Here is a 6,869-nt window from a genome sequence, read left to right as displayed (position 1 = left end):
GCATACAGGGGCATAAATAGACTTATTTACAAACATCTTGGATTGTATAGAGATACCGAATGTTCAGAATGAAACCATCGGTTGTGTAACAGTAGGATAGCGAATAGATCTTAGTTTTCACATATGAAACCTGTTTGTCTAGGGTTGATCCAATATGGCCAGTGCAGAACCAAATATCCAATGAATCTACATTTGAGAATTATCTGCAGTTAATAGTATTTTAGCAGCACAACCCACTGAGAGGTTACTATAACCCCCAAACCCAATGCGGCTCAAACTCAGCAGTGATTGCTTATTCTATTACATCATACCCAAGTCCACTTAGTCGCTGACAGAAAAAACAGAGAGCTTCAGAGACACAGTTTCCTTCAGTCATTTCAGTATATCACCCATAAGGATAAATGGAGGAATTGTACACCTGGTAAGTCTTTGGAGGACTCACAGCTTGGAAGCAACATAATTGCTTGCAATATTTTAAAAAAAATGTAAGGTAGGATATTCCGTTTGGCAGCTTCCAGTACATCACTGCTTGGAATGGTTTTGGTAAATCTTTTCGTACATTTTATATCGGTTTGTATAACAAAACAAATAGATGATTAATACCAGGGAAGGGATATTGGATGATTATGCCATATTTTTTTTGCCACAAAACAATTCCTTACTTTTAAATCAAATATAATAACAGGTACTTATACTAAAAGCAGTATCAGGACAGTTTCCCTTTAACTCCAGCATATACCTGTAATGTATTTCTTTTTCTCTTTTGTTTCGTTTTTTTTTTTAGACATGGTGTTACACAATATGATCTCTACAATTGTGCTTTTGATTGGCTGAAATATTTGACAGTACTTTTTATTATATTCTCTCTGTTTTTGTCAAATCGGTGCAAATTCAATATATTTGCTCAACGTCCACCAACTGATTATATGTATTTTCAGAAACTATCCAAAGTCTGATTTTTGGGGTTAATAAATGCCCCTGACCTACCATGCCGATGTTTTTGCCTAATATCTATGTTACGTTGGAAATATTAAGGCTTTTGCTAGGGAAACTGGATTCAGCCTCCACGCTTTATCTGAGATTTACAACTCAAACATTTGCTTCCGACAAACTCTTTGTGTACAATATCATTTACACTCCGGATTTGCGACCTTAGTCTGAAACAATATACTAGACCCCTTCTAGTCTGATCCATTGAGCCCTTGTATTTAGCAGAAACCATGCCTAGAAACAATTATTCAACCATTTTTAAGGGGAAATATTGACCCATTTATATTTTCTCTAAGCAAATTACAATACATGTGACATTTATTGAATGTACTTTATAGCCATACGATTGCCATGGAGAACTCTGTATATTTTTTTTCTTGAGAAACCAGCAGCTTTTAAACCTCAAGTTAGAAGTGGCAGAGCTAGCGACGTAACGAAAGTACAGGAAAATGTGAGGACCAAAATACAGATGCAAAATAGGGGTTTGAGCCAGCTAGGCTCCACCTTGCTTTCCTCCATGTTTTAAGAAGGCCAAATAAGACATTTGCTATACATCAGAGGACATGCTTGCTGTGCATACTGGCTAATCCCCCATCCTTTCAATGCCTTGGGACCATACCTCTGCATACTTAAATAGTACAGGATCTCTGCAGGTGGACAATCACGTGCCTTTTATGGGCAACCTTCAAGTGGTCATATATGAAGGACTTTAATGAGGGTTTTCCCTCCAACCCAGGTAGAGATTTATAGGGACATCAGTGACGAAACTGGAAACCTAACGCAGAGAGAGACGGTGAACAGATGCTACAAAGATTTTCATACACATAATATGATTTAAATATTCACAGCATTTAAGGGAACTTAATATGTACATACCTGGCAACTCTCATGGCTTGACCATGAGTTTCAAGGTTTTTGCTCCAAACTCACTTTCGGGGTGAAGGGCAGATTCTCAGGGTCACACAATCTGGATATGACTCATTCATGCTCTACAATTACCTGATGCATAAGTGGTGCTTTCACTATCAGTATGTCATGGTCGATATCCCTGTTTGAAAGCATGGATGGGTATTAGATGGTTACTTAGTTAACACATTTGATGAATAACTACATAAAAAAGATGGACTGCTGGACTGTTTCAATAAATGGCTCCAAGGAGAGGGCAAAAAGAAGGGATGACAGGGGACACCCCTGTCTAGTGCCGTTGGGAATCTTTATACATTGAGACAAGGTCCCATTAACCATAACCGTAGCTGTTCCAGTCAATGACAATAGGTCCCAGACCCATAGCTGAAAGTGTCTCCCACAGGAAGGGCCACGTAACCCTATCAAATGTTATTTCAGCGTCAGTAGATAAAAGCAATTTACTCCCTGTGGGAGATGCGGATCGCGTCTAGAGTTTTCATGGTATTGCCCACAGCATCCCTACCTGGGGCAAAACCCACCTGGTCCGACTGCACCAGAGAAGGGACATAGGCTTGAGCCGTGTTGAGCAGGGAAATGGATCGATAGCTCAGCGGGAGCACAGGGTCCTTCCCCTCCTTAGGCATAACAGTAACAGTGGCTGCCAAGGTGCGAGCATCCAGAGTCTGCCCCTCTAACAGGGCATTAAACACTTTGGCCAATCAAGGATGCAGAAGATCTTCGTGTTTTCCGAAGGTCATTGCCTTAAGGGCCAAATAAATTTTATCCACGGAGATTGGGGTATTTAGAAGCTCTGCCTGGGCCTGGCTCCCAGCCGGCGGCGTTCTGAGGTTATAGAGGGCTGAGTAGTACAAGTGAAACAAATCTGCAATGTTGAATCCCACCGCCCCTATTACGCGTTCTCGTAATCTAAACCGACCCCTGGGATTTTATTAATTGTACGAGCTAATAATCTCCTACACTTATTTCCCTTTCCTTGAAATAAGTGCTCGGTAAAAGTGGCAGAGCACATGAACCCATTGCTCAGGAGAGTGGACAGCTCCATTTGATCCCATAAAAGGTCGAGAAATGGGTCTGCAGCACAGGTGTGTTTGTGTTGTTGTTCTAAAGTCGCTATGCGTGGTTTGATTCATGCAAGCTATGCGTGGTTTGATTCATGCAAGCATGCATTTATGCTCCTCCCAGATAGAGAAGAGACCAATATTTGTGGAATCGTAATCTCTAAAATAGTCCTGGAGGGAGGACCAGATCAGGGATTCGGCCAGTGGGTCAGTGAGGAGAGAGTCATTTAGATACCATGAGCGTTCTGCAGGAGTGTAAATAGGGACAGAGCTCCGCAAGATTAGAGGAGCATGGTTACTCCAAGTAATAGAGTCGTACCCAGTTTTCCTCGAGTGCAAAAGACCGTAAAATAGAAAAAATTGTCTATACAGGAGTAGGAGGTGTGCTGAAAATACAATAATCCCATTCCTCAGGATGTACGCATCTCCAGACGTCTGCCAGGAAACTTTGTCGCTGAAGAGGGAGCATAATGGTGCTACCGAGAGACCATTGGAGGTGCCCAGTCTGGGGTCTAGTGGGACACTGATATCACCTCCCATTATGAGGATCCCCTCCTGGAAATCTAATAGCAACCCTAGTGATCTCTTGCAGGTACAAATGTTGCCAAGAATTGGGAGGTATACACATCAAAATGTATATATAGTTTCGGCAATCTTGCCTTTAACCAAAATGTAACAGCCAACTCGGTCAAGTACTTGGATCTTGGATTCTTGGATCTGATCGGTCATCCTGGGCTCAGCTGATCACTGTGATTTACCAGTCCCAGTAGATCAGCAGTTTCTGAAATACTCAGATCACCCCGTCTGGCACCTACACCCATGCCACATTCAAAGTCACTTAAATCCCCTTTCTTCCCCATTCTGATGCTCGGTTTGAACTTCGCAAGTTGTCTTGACTACATCTACATGCCTAAATGCATTTAGTTGCTGCCATGTGATTGGCTGATTAGCTATTTGTGTTAACAAGCAATTGAAATATATATATTATGTGGTAAATAAAATCCCTGGTCCTTAAGAGGTTAAAAATGTGATACATTTGCATCTACTGTTTTAATAGGCCTTTTTACTAGAAGGAATAATAGTTACATCAAGAATTTTTATGTTCTACCAAATTACACTCCAAATTACAATATTATCGATTATATGAAATGATGCCATAATGCAAACAAATTTACCCTATAAAAACCTTTGATAATGTATAGTGCAGAACTTAAATATACTGTGTATTTAATGACATTAAATGTCCATGCATAGCCATGAATTATACAATCTGCAGCTAATAAATGAAAAACAATATGCTTTCATGTTTCCCCAGAGTGGGTATGGAAAATTCAAACAGCATGAAATATGAGAAGGATATGAGGGGAGATAATATGGGATTTGGGAATTAGGAAAAATGTGGAATTAGGGTGTGGAGGTAAAGAAAAAGAAAAGAATATTCCATTAAATGGTCTATGATAACATGTTTATCTGTTACCATATTGTCCTGAATATAGGCTACCCCAATTTATAGGCAGCAACCTAAGGCATGTACTTAGGTATTTGCCTCTTTCCCCATCTGCTAGCCAGAGGTTGTGCAGGAGATGTGTTCAGCGGACATAGCTCCCTACAGGCGATATACTTAACCTTGATTCAGCTCCGGGTGTTAAAAGAGTAGCAAGGGACAGTTTTGAACATGTTATTTGGGGGCCATTATTTTTGTGTCACAGTGAGATCCAAGCATTCCTTCTATAACAAGTGTCATAGTAGCTTCTTTGGGGTTGCTGGCACGTACATGATGTTCATGGTGTAGCTCTGCCCACATTATGTGAGTAGTGTCGATCCTCATCATGTCTTGTGATATCATGTCACACGCTGCCAGGTGCTCCCTGACCCTAAGACCGCAGACCAGCCCAGCAGCAGAGCAATGGACGTTTCATGGGCAATGCTTTATTGAGTATTGACCATGTGTAGGAAGGGATTTCTTATACGTGGTCAATACTCAATAAAGCATTGCCCATGAAGGGCCATTGCTCAGGTGCAGGGCTGGTCTGCGGTCTTAAAGTCAGGTGAAGTCATGCAGCCTAGAGTGACGTGGCCAGGGTGGCACCAGCAGTCACCCCAGAAAAGGCCTCCAATGTGTAGAAGTCAGTCTGGTATCTGACAGGGGTCCAGTGAAGCCTTTATAATAGGCAGGGGACGTGCACAAGGGATCCTCGCTCACATTGCATTCTATGTGTATCAAAACACATGGCGCCTCTGTGTGTGGTCTGTGTGTGAATGGTCTTCTTGGCTGGGGTTCTATTTGGTTGAGGACCGGTCTTGGTCCTGTTAGTAAACCGAATCTGGACTTTGGCAGCTCTGGAAAAAAAATGTTTAATGAATTACTGTCTGGCTGCTCTTGAGGTTATTAATTCCTCCAATGAACCGGAGGCATTTCTGAAAGCCAGACCCTTAAAGGAAAAAAAAATACTTGTTTATTGTTTTGTAGATCTCCTGAAACAAAACTGCATAAACTCATACAATCCCGGTACCGTTAGGCTGCACATTTGGCGGGGGTATCTGATTGTTTTGTCTGACATAACCAGATGAAATTCTTATTAGTAGGAAAGGCCAATGTGATGAGTATCATCGACCTGCTTTTTAAAGTCATGACATTGCACTAAATATAGCACAAAGGCTTGTCCCGTACAGGACAGAGGTCCACACAGATCTGTGTTAAAGGGGACAGATGGCCAACCTTCTTGTGCTTGCAATGGCTTCCACAGTATTTGAGAGATGGTATTAAAACTCAGAACAAGTTCCTTGGCCACTTATATCATTTCTACTAAATGGCAGACGTGGGCTTTGGCTCAGTGTCTAGCGTATGCTCTTTATAATAACGTAAAATAGAATAGATATTTTGGTATTTTCAAGCAGACTGGCTGCCATTTAAAATCCCCTGGGGGTCATATCTGGCCAGTGGGCTGTCGGTATAATGAGGTTGGTTTTTTTTGCTAGTGTCAGCTATAAACCAAACCTCAACATTTGCATGCAGTCTGTTGCTTCAGCCACAAAACAGGACCGTCCTTAACCTGTGTTATAAATATATAACTGTACTGAAGAAAAATAAAGCACAATCAGGCAGTGTCCAGGTATCTGTTTCAGTGACGTAATTATCCATCTCCAATTAATTAAACACATTAAAAATTACAATACTACTTTTTTATAGGATATCAAAAATGTCAAACAAATGATTCTGATGCAATATATATATATATATATATATATATATAGTATGTATATATATATTTTTGTATATATATATATAATTTTTGTTATATATATATAGATATATATAATATATTGTGTTTATATATTGTGTGTATATATTGTGTGCGTATATATATATATATATATATATATATATATATATATATATGTAGATATATATAAAAAATAATATATTGTGTTTATATATTGTGTGTATATATTGTGTGTGTATATATATATATATATATATATATATGTAGATATATATAAAAAATAATATATTGTGTTTATATATTGTGTATATATATATATATATATATATATATATATTTAGAGTGCAAAGAATGATGCTAATAATAGTGTAATTGTCATTTACAGCCACTAAAACCTTGATTTCATCCCGAAAACGTATACTTTCCATCCAGATGCTATATCCATGGGGAATGAATGGATTCAGAAGACAACCACACCTGAAACACACACGTTGATACATATGTTTCGAGGCATGCCAAGATGATACATTGTTTACAGCAGCTCCCATAGTGGTCTCGGTTTAACCCCTTCACCCCCCCTCGGCGCACGGCAGCAGCGCAGGGGTTAATGTGATTCAGCACTGCCTTTGTGAAGGATCTGCTAACCTCCCCCTCTCTCTCTCTCTCCTCC

This window comes from Spea bombifrons, chromosome 4 (assembly GCF_027358695.1).
Source record: "Spea bombifrons isolate aSpeBom1 chromosome 4, aSpeBom1.2.pri, whole genome shotgun sequence".
NCBI classification, from domain to species: Eukaryota; Metazoa; Chordata; class Amphibia; order Anura; family Pelobatidae; genus Spea; species Spea bombifrons.
This window is presented reverse-complemented; position numbering follows the sequence as displayed.